This window comes from Macaca fascicularis, chromosome 2 (assembly GCF_037993035.2).
Source record: "Macaca fascicularis isolate 582-1 chromosome 2, T2T-MFA8v1.1".
Lineage (NCBI taxonomy): Eukaryota > Metazoa > Chordata > Mammalia > Primates > Cercopithecidae > Macaca > Macaca fascicularis.
The window spans coordinates 111,007,228-111,021,655 of record NC_088376.1 but is presented as its reverse complement, the minus strand read 5'-3'; the positions used below and the strand labels follow the sequence as shown (position 1 = coordinate 111,021,655).

General features: G+C 45.8%; 1 protein-coding gene across 33 annotated transcripts in view; it reads left to right on the top strand.

Moving 5' to 3' along the window:
• Positions 1-1,177: 1,177 nt before the first annotated feature.
• MAP4 (microtubule associated protein 4) overlaps positions 1,178-14,428 on the top strand; it is a 231,832-nt gene continuing 218,581 nt past the window's right edge. For all 33 annotated transcript variants that reach the window (XM_074032004.1, XM_074032001.1, XM_074032000.1 and 30 more), the window contains exon 1: positions 1,178-1,294. The gene's annotated coding sequence lies outside the window, so the exon portion shown is untranslated. The remainder of the gene's footprint in view (positions 1,295-14,428) is intronic.

Here is a 14,428-nt window from a genome sequence, read left to right as displayed (position 1 = left end):
ATTCTATTCCTGAAGTCTGGTACAGGAATATGCTGACTACTCCAGCAATCAGGAAGAATGATCAAAGTAACTTTAAAGCTCCCACCTGTGTGTTTTCTTACGACAGTAAGTTAAGGATTCCACAAAATCTGGGGCTTTGGGATGAAGTAATGTTAATTGCAGTAGAAAAGGAAACTTTTTTTTTTTCATTTGAGACAGGGTCTCACTGTGTTGCCCAGGCTGGAGTGCAGTGGCACCATCTCAGCTCACTGCGACTCCGCCTCCCGGGTTCAAGCAATTCTCCTGCTTCAGCCTCCCAAGTAGCTGGGATTACAGGCACTTGCCATCATTCCTGGATAATTTTTGTATTTTCAGTAGAGGCAGGGTTTCGCCATGTTGGTCAGAGTGGTCTCGAACTCCTGACCTCAAGTGACCCACCGCCTCGGCCTCCCAGAGTGCTGGGATTACAAGCGTGAGCCACCGCGCCCGGCCTCAATATTTCTTATTTAACCAAATATATCCCAACTGTCATCAATTTTGTTATAATTAATTATCCCACTTGTAACCATTTTAAAAAAACACATATTTTTTGGTACTAAGTCTAGGAAATCTGGTGTGTGTGTACTGTACACACACTTACAGCACATCTCAACTTGGGCCAGCCACGTTTCAGAGTTCACTAGCCACATGCGGCTCCAGGAAGCGGAGCCCTGCAGAGGACCTGTGGCGTCCTACCGCTTCACTAAAAGTTCCTTCCAGAGCTCAGCTGGCCCGCGACCTAGGCTCCGCCCCGCGCCCCTCCCAGGTTACATCACAGAGCCCACAGGCCCCACCCTCTGGTGGCCTGGCCCGCGTGCGCGCCCACTCTCGCACTCTCTCCGCTCCAGGGGCCCAGACTCTGAGAGACAGCGACGGCCATCATAGAACAGCGGAGGCAATCGATCGGCCTGCCGTCAGCTTCGGCATTCGCAAGCCGCAGGTAAGAAGCTTCCCTACAACGGCCCGCGGCTCGCGCAGCTCTGCAGAGAGAGCGTGGCAGCAAGGCCAGCACCCATTGGTCCGCCGTAGCCCTCCGCCCTCCCCCTCGCCACCCTTATTGGCCGGAGCGGCGGCGCCTGCCGGGTAGGCGGTGGCGGCGTCCCTCCCTTGCGCCCGCCCTCAAGAGGGCGACGAGGAAGCGGCCGCCTCCCTGCGCCCCGCCCCTCCGGCTCGCTCGCTGGCTCCCGGCTCCTCCCGACGTCTCCCAGCTCCTCCACGGCTCTTCCCGGCGCTCTCCTGGCTCCCCCCTGCTCCGGCTCCGTCTCGGCGGCGGCGGGTAGGTGCAGCCGCAGGCGGGGTCCCATGGAGGGGCGGCCTCCTCACTGTCCCGGGGCTGCCCGCGCCTTGTCCCGCGGCAGCCCGGTACCCCACGGGGCCCGCCCGAGGCGTGGAAGGGCGGTGGCCGCCGGCCTGCGAGACGCGGGGGCGTCCGAGGGAGGGGGCCAGGCGGGGGGCCGGCGGCCGTGACCTTCGGAGTCTTTGAGGCGCGATCTGGGGGATTCTTGGATTGAGGGGGGCTGAGAGGTCCAGTTTTGAGGGTCGGGGCGGTGGGGCCGAGCGACTTGCCTCGGGCTTTGGATGGGGCTGAGCCGCGGAGCGAGGGTCGGCCACAGTCTGGGACCTTGGGTGGGGTTCGGGGGTGTAGGAGAACTCAGAGGTCGTTTTCTGAGGCTTTATGGGGGTCAGTTGATGTGAGGCTGAATTCAGCCTTAGTGTGTCCAGTTAGGGGTTATGGGTGGGGCTGAAGGGTGGTCTGGAGAACCGGGCCCTAGGCGGGGCTCTTCCCGCATGCAAAGGCCCCAGCACTGTGTGGGGACTAAAGCGTGTGTCTGGCAGTGGGAGTGCGGAGGGGTCGCATTAGGGTGGGGGTGGGGAGGGTACAGGGACTAGGAGGGGCAGTTGGAAACATTACCCAGAACAGAGATTGTGATTTATCACATGGAACAAGTTCTCTGCCCGTGTGAGATCCCTTTGGTGAAATTGTCCTGTGGAAGAGTTGTGAGAGTTTTGCTTACTTCCAGGAACGAGTAAATTAAATTCATTTGCTGTTTTGCGGAGGAGGCAGTGATTGATTACCTTATAGGTTTGTGCTTTAGAACCCAAACTCGGATGAAATACGTGCTTCTCGGGAAGGTTAGTGTTACCCAGCTTTCTACTGGAAACCCCCTTTTCTCCTTTGCCTTCTCTGGTCCTGTTACAGCATTGCTCCCCAGGGCCTCTCAATTCTCTCTCCCTGGCTGCATAGTATTGCAGCGTTTCTTGCTCTGTGTGTGTGTGTGTGTGTGTGTGTGTGCGCGCGCGCGCGCGTCTCCCGCCCATTTCCCTGCTGCTGTGCTTTTGGCAACTGCCTTTGCTCTTTCCCAGGGATGGTTGTGGCATTGCATCAGGGGATATTTGTGCTTGTAATTTGCTCACTCAGCCCAGGAGGAGGGAGAATAGTATGCTGTAGAGATGGGGGGCGGGGGCAGGGTGCCGTCAGCTTGGCTGGGTAGACAGAGAAATGGGTGTGGTGAGGGAATACAGCTGCTCTAGGCCTGTAGGGTAACACTGCCCAGTCATCAGCGCAAAGAGATTCAAAGAGCACCACCAGCAGCTATTTTTATAAATCAATCCTGAATCCAAGCTGAGCACATGGATTTAGAGTGAACAGTTGTCATGCTCTATTACAAGCTGGGTGTTTGGTAGACAACATTAGAGTTGCTAAGCAGGAGACTCCCGTCTGTACTGTGCAGTGTGTACTTTACTTGCAACTTTTAAACTTTACTTTTCTCAACTCCATAGATTGGGACATCTCTCTTCAAACTGTGTCTTTTAAATTGACGTAGTTTGCTGATCTGTACTAGTTCTTTTCAAATGAAATGTATTCACCTCAGTTATACACATCCTTTCAAATTTAGCTTCAAAATAATAAAGCTGTCACTTTTTGAGCACTTGCCATCTCCCAGTCACTAGCTGTATTTATTAACAGATGAGGAGATTGAGACTGATGGGAATAAGGGGTCACACAGATAGTTAAGTGGCAAAAGTAGTATCCAACCAAACCAAGGTCTCTCCAACCCCCACATAGTAGTTCAGAAACTTCAGAATTTTGGTTTACATTGGGATGATTCAAGTGCTTGGAATTTATTCATGCAAAATAACAAACTCACCAGAGACTGATAAACCAGATACTGGTTAATGTATGTTGGAAGCATTAAGTGCCATGTGCACAATTGGATTTAATTATCCACTGACCAGGACACCTCCATTGTTCTGGGCTGCCTAATCAGTAATAAAAAGGTACTTGATTATAGAATTGGAAAGGCACTAGATATTCTTAGTGGGTATTTTTTAAATTTAAATTTTATTTATTTAATTACCTATTTTTGAGACAGGGTCTTGCTCTGTTACCCAGGCTGGACAGTGGCAGGATCTCGGCTCACTGCAGTCTCCACCTCCTGAGTTGAAGCAGTTCTCCTGCCATAGCCTCATGAGTAGCTGGAATTACAGGCATGTGCCACCACACCCGGCTGATTTTTGTATTTTTAGTAGAGACAGAGTTTTGCCATGTTGGCCAGACTGGTCTCAAACTCCTGACCTCAAGTGATCCGCCTGCTTTGGCCTCCCAAAGTGCTGGGGTTACAGGTGCAAGCCACCATGCCCGGCCATTTATTTTTATTTTATTCTATTTTATTTTCTGAGATGGAGTCTCGCTGTGTTATCCAGGCTGGAGTGCGGTGGCATGATCTTGGCTCACTGCAACCTCTGCCTCCCAGTTTCAAGCGATTCTTCTGCCTCAGCCTCCTGAATAGCTGGGATTACAGGTACCCACCACCACGCCTGGCTAATTTGTGTGTGTGTGTTTGTGTGTATATGTGTGTGTGTGTGTGTGTGTATATATGTATATTTTTTTTTTTGAGATGGGGTCTCAGTTGCCCAGGCTGGAGTGCAGTGGCGCTATCTCGGCTCACTGCAACCTCTGCCTCCTGGGTTCAAGCGATTCTCCTGCCTCAGCCTCCTGAGTAGCTGGAACTTCAGGCACGTGCCACTACACCTGGCTAATTTTTTGTATTTTTAGTAGAGACAGGGTTTTGCTGTGTTAGGGTGGTCTCGATTTCCTGACCTTGTGTTCCACCTGCCTTGGCCTCCCGAAGTACTGAGATTACAGGCGTGAGCCACCGCACCTGGCTAATTTTTGAAATTTTAGTAGAGATGGGGTGTCACCTCGTTGGCCAGGCTGGTCTTCAACTCCTGACCTCAGATGATCCATCTGCCTGGGCGTCCCAGAGTGTTGGGATTACAGGCGTGAGCCATCACGCCTGGCCTTATGGGTGTTTTAATTAAGGAACAAAAGTCTAGTGAGTCTCCCTTTCCCCAATGTAAAGACACACAGTGTGGAGAGTGTCTTAACACGTTTTCCTACTCTGTCCCACTTGTTTTTAAAGTTGTCTCTTCAAGTATTTGTCATTCCAGCATCCCTTTGTTAAAATTTTCAAATTTACAAATACATTTATATTACCTATTTAAAAATCATTCTCCATTGTTTCCTGACAGTGAAGGAAGCACCTGGATATTCTTATATATAGGCAGCTTAGCTTTAGTCAGAGAGTAGGTTCTTCCTGATCTCACAGTATCTTGTTCTTTCCTAATCTTCTTTCTGAAGGTGGTGATCAATCCTTTGGCTCTGTAAACTTTTGCTTTTGACAGTTAAAATTTTTGGAATCACTTTGTTTTTTTGTTTTTTTGTTTTTTTTAAGATTAAGCGTGAGTAGTCGCTATGTAGCTTTTAGATTTCCTTAAGATGTGAGAAAATCTGAGAGGAACATTTTGACCCACTGGAAGGCATCTTGGCAGTTCATTTATATAGTCAATTTGAAAAGGAAACCAAGTAAATTTCACTGATTTCACTTTGTCTTTCTAAGCAGCACTTTTAGAACCAGGTTATTGTAGACTTACTGCTAGGAGTGAGTGGGTTGAGGACAGTTAAGGTTAAGGTTAAGAAGGGGGATGGCCGGGCGCGGTGGCTCAAGCCTGTAATCCCAGCACTTTGGGAGGCCGAGACGGGCGGATCACGAGGTCAGGAGATCGAGACCATCCTGGCTAACACGGTGAAACCCCGTCTCTACAAAAAAAAAAAAAAAATGGCCGGGCGCAGTGGCTCAAGCCTGTAATCCCAGCACTTTGGGAGGCCGAGGCGGGTGGATCACGAGGTCAAGAGATCGAGACCATCCTGGCTAACATGGTGAAACCCCGTCTCTACTAAAAATACAAAAAACTAGCCGGGCGTGGTGGCGGGCGCCTGTAGTCCCAGCTACTCGGAGGCTGAGGCGGGAGAATGGCGTGAACCCAGGAGGCGGAGCTTGCAGTGAGCCGAGATCGCGCCACGGCACTCCAGCCTGGGCGACACAGCGAGACTCCGTCTCAAAAAAAAAAAAAAAGAGAAAAAAAAGAAGGGGATGGTAGGGCTCGGTGGCTCATGCCTGTAATTCCAGCACTTTGGGAGCCTGAGGTAGAGGATTGCTTGAGGCCAGAAGTTTGACACTAGCCTGAATAACATAGTGAGACCCTGTCTCCATTCAAAAAAAAAAAATCACCAGATAATTTTAGTGTACAGCAAAATAACAAAAATAATAACTTAGCTAGGTGTGGTGGCATGTGTCTATAGTCCCAGCTACTCTGGAGGCTGGGGTGGGAGGATCACTTGAGCCCAGGAGTTCAAGGCTCCAGTGCTATGATTGTGCCACTGCACTTCAGCCTTGCTGAAAGAGCCAGACCTGCTCACCCCTGCAAAAATGGGGTAATAAAGCACACTGATATACATAGGGGATCATATTCATCATACTCATCTACCATTTTAGAGCTCCTAGGCCAGTCTTTCAATGCAGACCTTATGGTGAACTATTTTGGATGTCATTAACATTTTAAGCTTGAAAGTCAACACAATTACTTTTGTGATTCTTTCTTCTTCTTCTTCTTCTTCTTCTTCTTCTTCTTCTTTTTTTTTTTTTTTTTTTTGAGATGGAGTCTTGTTCTGTCAGCGCAGTGGGGAGATCATAGCTCACTGCAGCCTTGAGCTTCTGGCCTCAAGTGATCCTCCTGCCTCAGCCTCCCCAGTAGTTCAGACTGTGAATGTGCGCCATCACACTTGGCTAACTTTTGTGATTCTTACTCTTTTTTTTTTTTTTTTTGAGACTGAGTCTAGCTGTATTGCCCAGGCTTGAGTGCAGTGGTGCGATCTCAGCTCACCGCAACCTCCACCTCCCGGGTTCAAGCAGTTCTCCTGCCTCAGCCTCCTGAGTAGCTGGGATTACAGGTGCTGGCCTCTGCAACCAGCTGTTGTGATTCTTTATAGGTTAAAAAAGTTAATCTTCTTGGCTTGGGCATGATGGCTCATGCCTGTAATCCCAGCACTTTGGGAGGCCGAGGCAGGGGGATCACTTGAGGTCAGGAGCTCAAGACCAGCCTGGCCAACATGGTGAAACCCTGTCTCTACTAAAATACAAAAATTAGCTGGAATGGTGGCAGGCACCTGTAATCCCAGCTACTTGAGAGGCCAAGACAGGAGAATCGCTTGAATCTGGGAGGCACAGGTTGCAGGGAGCCAAGATTGTGCCACTGCACTGTAGCCTGGGCGACAAGAGTGAAACTCCATCTCAAAAAAAAAAAAAAAAGCTAATCTTACTGTAAACATTTTATTAGTTTGTATATACTTAAATATCTTTTAAAAATTTATTTATGCTGGGCGCCGTGGCTCATGCCTGTAATCCCAGTACTTTGGGAGGCTGAGGTGGGCGGAGCAAGAGGTCAGGAGTTCGAGACCAGCCTGGCCAACATGGTGAAACCCTGTCTCTACTAAAAATAAAAAATTAGCTGGGCGTGGTGGCGGGCGCCTGTAATCCCAGCTACTCTGGAGGCTGAGGCAGGAGAATCCCTTGAACCCGGGAGGCAGAGGTTGCAGTGAGCCGAGACTGCGCCATTGCACTCCAACCTGGGCGACAGCGAGACTCCGTCTCAAAAAAAAAAATGTTTATTTATAACTTCCCTTCCTTCTTTTTATATGGAAAATAGTTTAAAACTCAGTTTAAATAATTTTAGACTTACAGAAGAGTTGTAAAGGTGGTACAGACTTTCTATATACATTCTATATTCATTCCACTTCTCTTAGTGTTAACATTTTGTATAACCTGATACCCTTATCAAAATTAAGAAATTAGCATTAGTGGAATATTATTGACCAAACTACAGACTTTCCTTTGGTTTTCCTGTGTTTTCCAGTGATGTCCTATTCCTGTTACAGGATCCAATCCAGGATACCACATTTGCATTTAGATGTAATGTTTTTTTAGTTTCTTCCAATAGGTGACAGTTTCTTAGTCTCTCCTTCCCTATCTTTCCTTGACATCTTTAAAGATGAGTGGTCATGTATTTGTAGAATGGTTCTCATTTTGGGTTTTCTGGTGTTTTCTCATGATTAGCCTGAGGTTATGCATTTTGGGGAAGAATACCATAGACATGGTTTACCCTTCTTGTCATATCATATCTGGGGATACCTGATATCAACATGACTCATTACTGATTACCTTTTTTTTTTTTTTTTTTTGAGGCAAGGTCTTGTTCTGTTGCCCAGGCTAGAGTGCAGTGGCATGATCTTGGCTCATGGCAACCTCTGCCTACCAATTCAAGTGATTATTGTGCCTTAACCTCCAGAGTAGCTGGGACTACAGGCACGTGCCACCATGCCTGACTAATTTTTGTATTTTTAGTAAAGGCGGGGTTTTGCCACGTGGCCCAGGCTGGTCTTGAACTCCTGTCCTCAAGCAGTCCACCCGCCTCATCCTGCGAAAATGCTAGGATTGCAGGCATGAGCCACTGTGCCTTGTTAACTTTGGTAACTTGATTAAAGTGATGTTCTGTACTGTAAAGTGACTATTTTTCTGCTTTTTAATTTTACTTGATAGAACCTAGAAATGAGTCACCAAGTCATATCCATACTCCAGGGGAAGGGAATTAAGCTCCAACCCCTGAAGGGAGGAGTGTGGAAGAATTTGTGGGCATGTTAAAATTCCCAAAGTAATTAGTTAATATTTTGGGGAAGATAACTGTGAGGTTATACAGAGATCTCATTTCTCCTTAAAAATTTCCTCTACTTATTTTAGCATTCATTAGTGAATCTTACCTGTGGCAGCACTGATTATATTGTTCTGTTGGTTTTCTATTTTTCTAATTTTTTCTACTTTTATGATTTGGAGTCCTTTTGTAAAGAAGATTTGTGCCTCCCCCATTTATTTATTAAATCATTTGTATCAATATGGACCCATGAATATTTTTTTATTTGCTTATAATCCAGTACTATATTTTGTTGCTCAAGTTGTTGCAGCTTTGACCATTTTAACATTGGCACCATGTTCTTTTGAAATACCCTTCCCTACGTTTGTCTTTTAGCACTTTTGTACTTTCTGGCACTGTAAGATGCTCCAGTCTCATCTTATACTTTCTCTGCCCTGACCCTAAAATCAGCCATTTCTCCAAGGTGTCCTGGTTCCTTCTGTTGGAAAAAAGTATTTAGAAACCAATATCTGGTTTCTTTCTTTTTTCTTTTTTTTTTTTTTGAGACGGAGTCTTGCTCTGTCGCCCAGGCTGGAGTGCGGTGGTGCAATCTCCACTCACTGCAAGCTCTGCCTCCCGGGTTCACGCCATTCTCCTGCCTCAGCCTCCTGTGTGGCTGGGACTACAGGCGCCCGCCACCTCGCCCGGCTAGTTTTTTGTATTTTTAGTAGAGACGGGGTTTCACCATGTTAGCCAGGATGGTCTCGATCTCCTGACCTCGTGAGCCGCCCATCTCGGCCTCCCAAAGTGCTGGGATTACAGGCGTGAGCCACCGTGCCCGGCCAGAAACCAATATCTGGTTTCTAAATGAGCTTGATGTACTCATCACTGCTAGGGTATCACTACTTTTAGGCCCTCTCAGGGGATAGTTAGGAAATAATATGTATGTATACTGACCCATACATATCTTTGTTTACTTCTCTCTGTATATAAATATAAACATGAGTTTATACTGATATTTCTGATGCTAATCCAGCACCACAGAGTTCATTCTAGTATTCTCTTCCTTGCTTAACTTCTTTCTCTGACAGTGAGAAATTTGGCTGATTTAATGAATAACACATGCTGATTTTTTCAACTCTAGTATATGTATGAAGTAAAAAATACAGTCTTAATTGTCATATAAAGTAAATTTCCAAAGCATTTTGCAGTTATTAACTAATTTAAATTATACTCCTATAATATTGGTATTTTAAATTACTGTTTTTCAGCTCAGGTAGAGAGATGAAGTCATTTACCTTTGGCCAAACAGAAAGTGAGTGATTTTATCTAGAATCGATGATTTATTTTTTATTTATTTCTTTTTTAAGGGACAGAGTCTTGCTATGTTGCTCAGGTTGGTCTTGAATTCCTGGCCTCAAGCAATCCTTCAAAGTTCTGGGATTATAGGTGTGAGCCACTGTGCCTGACCAAATGACCTATTCTCACTGCCAGTGCTATACTTGATCCTAAGGAAAGTGGTCTCATTATCTTGACTAACAAATCAACCTTTGTCTTCTTGATGGGATTGTTCCTTTTAATTAAAGAAGTTCCTGGTATTTAGCTTTTTTAAAAAAATACTTTTAGCAGTATTGAGAGCAAGAACAATTCTTTTTCTGGACTTCTTCCTCCTCGTAGAATCATAGAAGAGATTTACAGATAATCTAGACAAGTGTTTCACATAATAGGTGATTCCTGGGTTCTCTATGCAGGTATTTCCCAAGATAAGGACTTCACAGCTGGTTGCTGCCAATTCCAAGTTTGCAGATTTGTCATTTTAGAAATATTTTCCTGATAATGATTGTAGATCTGCCTCCCTGCAGTTTCTCTTCAGTGGTCCTAATTTTTCTGTCTACAGTTATTCCTGGTAGCTCTAATCTCAACTTTGCACCTATTCAATGACAGTTATTTTGTCCCACTTTTTTCTTTTCCACGCTAGTAGCTTTTCCCCCAGCTACCTCTCGTGAAATGTGCTTTCTAAGCCTTTTACTATTGTCAGAAAACAAACTTACAACAAATTTAGTTATAGATCTTTTTCTTCTTCTTCTTTTTGAGATGGAGTCTTGCTCTGTCGCTTAGGCTGGAGTGCAGTGGTGTGATCTCGGCTCACTACAACCTCCGCTTCCTGGGTTCAAGTGATCCTCCCGCCTCGGCCTCCCAAGTAATTGGGAGTACAGGTGTGCACCACTAGACCCCAGATAATTTTTGTATTTTTGGTAGAGATGGGGTTTTGCCATGTTGACCAGGCTGGTCTCGAACTCCTGACCTGAAGTGATCTGCCCACCTTGGCCTCCCAAAGTGCTGGGATTATAGGCCTGAGCTATCGCACCCAGCTCCAGCCTTGAAATTCTTTGTCAGATACAGGTTGAGTATCCATTATTTGATATATGAGACCAGAATTGTTCATATTTTGGAGTTTTTGGATTTTGGAATGTCTGTAATATACAAATATTCCAAAATCCTCTAGTGAGCATTTCCTTTGACATCAAAAAGTTTTAGATTTTGGAGCATTTCAGATTTTGGATTTTTGCGTATTTGTGTTTTGAGACAGGGTCTCGCTCTGTTGTCAGAGTAGAGTGGCACAATCACAGCTCACTTCAGCCTTGAGCTTCTGGGCTCAGGGGATCCTCCTGCCTCAGCCTCTTGAGTAGCTGGGACTATAGGCATGTGCCACCATGCCCAGCTAATTTTTGTATTTTTATAGAGACAGCATTTCACCATGTTGCCTAGGCTGGTCTCAAACTCCTAGGTTCAAGCGATCTTTTCACCTCAGCCTCCTAACGTGCTAGGGATTACATGCTTGAGCCACTATACCCCGCCCAGGTTTGAGATTTTTGGATTTGGGATGCTCAGCATATAATTAATTTGGGTTAGGCCACTTTCTCTTATAGGAATAGAAATCCACTAGTAGGACTCTGGAGAGCTCTCAGTCATTTTCTTATGGGAAGAACATATTTTTATTGAAATAATTTGAATTTGGACAGTGAGTGTGTTGCTTTGGGTGACAAGTGATTTCTGAGTTTAGGAAGGATTGGGAGCAGAGAAAGTGGGGAATAAGGCAGATTTACAGGCTTACTTCTCTACACATCAGCTCAAGTTTCACGTTTAGAAGGTCATTCATGGCCACTTTCTACCCTACTCTTCTTTGGTGTTTTCCCCAATATATATCTTTGGGCATATGTCATTCCACATCTAAAAAAGTTGACAAGTAATTCACATATCATAAAACTCACCATTTTAAAGCATACAATTTGGAGTAGGTGTGGTAGCTCATGCCTGTAATCCCAGCACTTTGGGAGGCTGAGGTGGGAGGATTGCTTGAGCCCAGGAGTTTGAGATCAGCATGAGCAACATAGCATGGCAACCCTGTCTGTACTAAAAATAAAAAAATAAAAAAAAATTAGCCAGGCATGGTGGTGCACACCTGTAGTGCCAGACTCTTGGGAGGCTGAGGTGGGAGGATCATTCACTTGAGCCCAAGAATTTGAGGTTGCAGTGAGCCATGATCGTGCACTCTAGCCTGGGCCACAGAGCCAGACCTTGTCAAAACAAAACAAAACAAAACAAAACAAAATCATAGAATTCAGTGGTTTTTGGTGTATTCACAATATTGTGCAACTACCACCATTATCTAAGTCCAGAACATTTTCATTACCCCCAAAAGAAACCTCATACCCATTAGCAGTCTCTTCCATTACCTTCATTCACCCAGCCTCTGGCAACCACTAATCATTTTCCTGTCTCTATTCTGGACATTCCATATAAATGGAATCATACAATAAATGGCCTTTTTGTGTTGGCTTCTTTCATTTAGCATAATGCTTTTAGGTTCATCCATGTTGTAGCATGTATCATTTCATTCATTTTTATGGCTGAATAATATTACGTTGCATGGATATACTGCATTTTGTTTGTCCATTCATCCATTGATGAACATTTGGGTTGCATTTTTTTAGCTATTATGAATAATGCTCTGTGAAGATTCAGATATGTTTTTGTATGGACATTTATTTTTGTGTAAATACCTAGAAGGCGAATTGCTTAGTTGTATGTTAATTGTGTTTAACCTTTTAAAAAATTATTTATCACTAGACGTGGTGGCTCACGCCTGTAATCCTAGCACTTTGGGGGTCCGAGGAAGGTGGATCGCTTGAGCCCAGCAATTCAAGACCAGCGTGGGGCAATATGGTGAGACCCTGTCTCTATTAAAAAAAAAAAAATTAAAACCTGAAAATTCTTTTTTTCTTTTTTTTTTTTTTGTTTTTTGAGAAAGATCTTGCTCTGTCACTCAGGCTGGAGTGCAGTGGTGTGATCATGATTCATTGCAGCCTTGACCTCCAGGGCTTAGGTGTTCTCCCACTTCAGCCTCCTGGGTAGCTGGCATTGTAGATGTGTGCCACCACACTTGGATAATTAAAAAAACAATTTTAGGCCGGGCACGGTGGCTCAAGCCTGTAATCCCAGCACTTTGGGAGGCCGAGACGGGCGGATCACAAGGTCAGGAGATCAAGACCATCCTGGCTAACACGGCGAAACCCCGTCTCTACTAAAAACACAAAAAATTAGCCGGACGAGGTGGCGGCTCCTGTGGTCCCAGCTACTCGGGAGGCTGAGGCAGGAGAATGGCGGGAACCCGGGAGGCGGAGCTTGCAGTGAGCTGAGATCTGGCCACTGCACTCCAGCCTGGGCGACAGAGCGAGACTCCGTCTCAAAAAAAAAAAAAAACAAAAAAAAACAATTTTAATTAGAGATGGGGGTCTCCTTATGTTGCCCAGGCTAGTCTTGAACTCCTGGACTGAAGCAATCCTCTTGCTTGGCCTCCCAAAGTGCTGGGATTACAGGTGTGAGCCACCATGCCTGGCTGATAGTATCTTTTGAAACACAAAAGTTTTAAATTTTGATGAAGTCCAGTTTATCTAGTTTTTTCTTGGTTTCCTGTGCTATAGGTGTCACATCTAAGAAGCTGTTGTCTAATTTAAGGTGATAAACATTTCTCTCTCTCTTTCTTTCGTTTGTTCTTTTGTTCGTGCTTTCATTCGTTCGTTCTTTCTTCTTTCTGAGACAGGGTCTCTCTGTTTTCCAGGCTGGAGTGCAGTGACACGATCTTTGCTTACTGCAGCCTCCACCTCTCAGACTCAAGCTATCCTCCCACCTCAGCCTCCTGAGTAGGTAGGACTCCAGGCGTGCACCATGATGCTTGGCAAATTTTGGTTTATTTTTTGTAGAGATGTAATTTTTTTTTTTTTTAAAGACAGAGTCTCGCTCTGTTGCCCGGGCTGGAGCGCAATGGCCTGATCTCTGCTCACTGTAAGCTCCACCTCCCGGGTTCATGCCATTCTCCTGCCTCAGCCTCCCGAGTAGCTGGGACTACAGGGGCCCGCCACCATGCCCGGCTAATTTTTTTGTGTGTTTTTAGTAGAGACAGGGTTTCACCATGTTAGCCAAAATGGTCTCAATTTCTTGACCTTGTGATCTGCCCACCTTGGCCTCCCAAAGTGCTAGGATTACAGGCGTGAGCCACGTGCCTGGCCGAGATGTGGTCTTACTGTGTTGTCCAGGCTGATCTCAAACTCCTGGACTCAAGTGATCCACTTCCCTTGCTTTGCAAAATGCTGGGAATGTAGTTGTAATTTGTTTCTTTAAAGAATTTTACAGTTTTAGCTGTTATATTTAGTTTTTTAAAAAATCATTTCTTTTTTTTTTTTTTTTTTTGGTGAGACGGAGTCTCGCTCTGTCACCCAGGCTGGAGTGCAGTGGCCGGATCTCGGCTCACTGCAAGCTCCGCCTCCCGGGTTCACGCCATTCTCCTGCCTCAGCCTCCCGAGTAGCTGGGACTACAGGCGCCTGCCACCTCGCCCGGCTAAGTTTTTGTATTTTTAGTAGAGACGGGGTTTCACTGTGTTAGCCAGGATGGTCTCGATCTCCTGACCTCGTGATCCGCCCGTCTCGGCCTCCCAAAGTGCTGGGATTACAGGCTTGAGCCGCCGCGCCCGGCCAAAAAATCAATTTCAAGTTAATTTTTATACATGATGTGTGAGGTAGGAGTCCAAAATCTTTTTCTTTTTCTTCTTTTGAGATGGAGTTTCGCTCTGTTGCCCAGGCTGAAGTGCAATGACGTGATCTTGGCTCACTGCAACCTCCACCTCCCAGGTTCAAGTGATTCTCCTGCCTCAGCCTCCTGAGTAGCTGGAATTACAGACATCCGTCACCACGCCCAGCTAATTTTTGTATTTTTTGTAGAGACTGAGGTTTCACCATGTTGGCCAGGCTGGTCTCGAACTCCTGACCTCAGGTGATTCACTCGCCTTAGCCTCCAAAGTGCTGGGATTACAGACGTGAACCACTG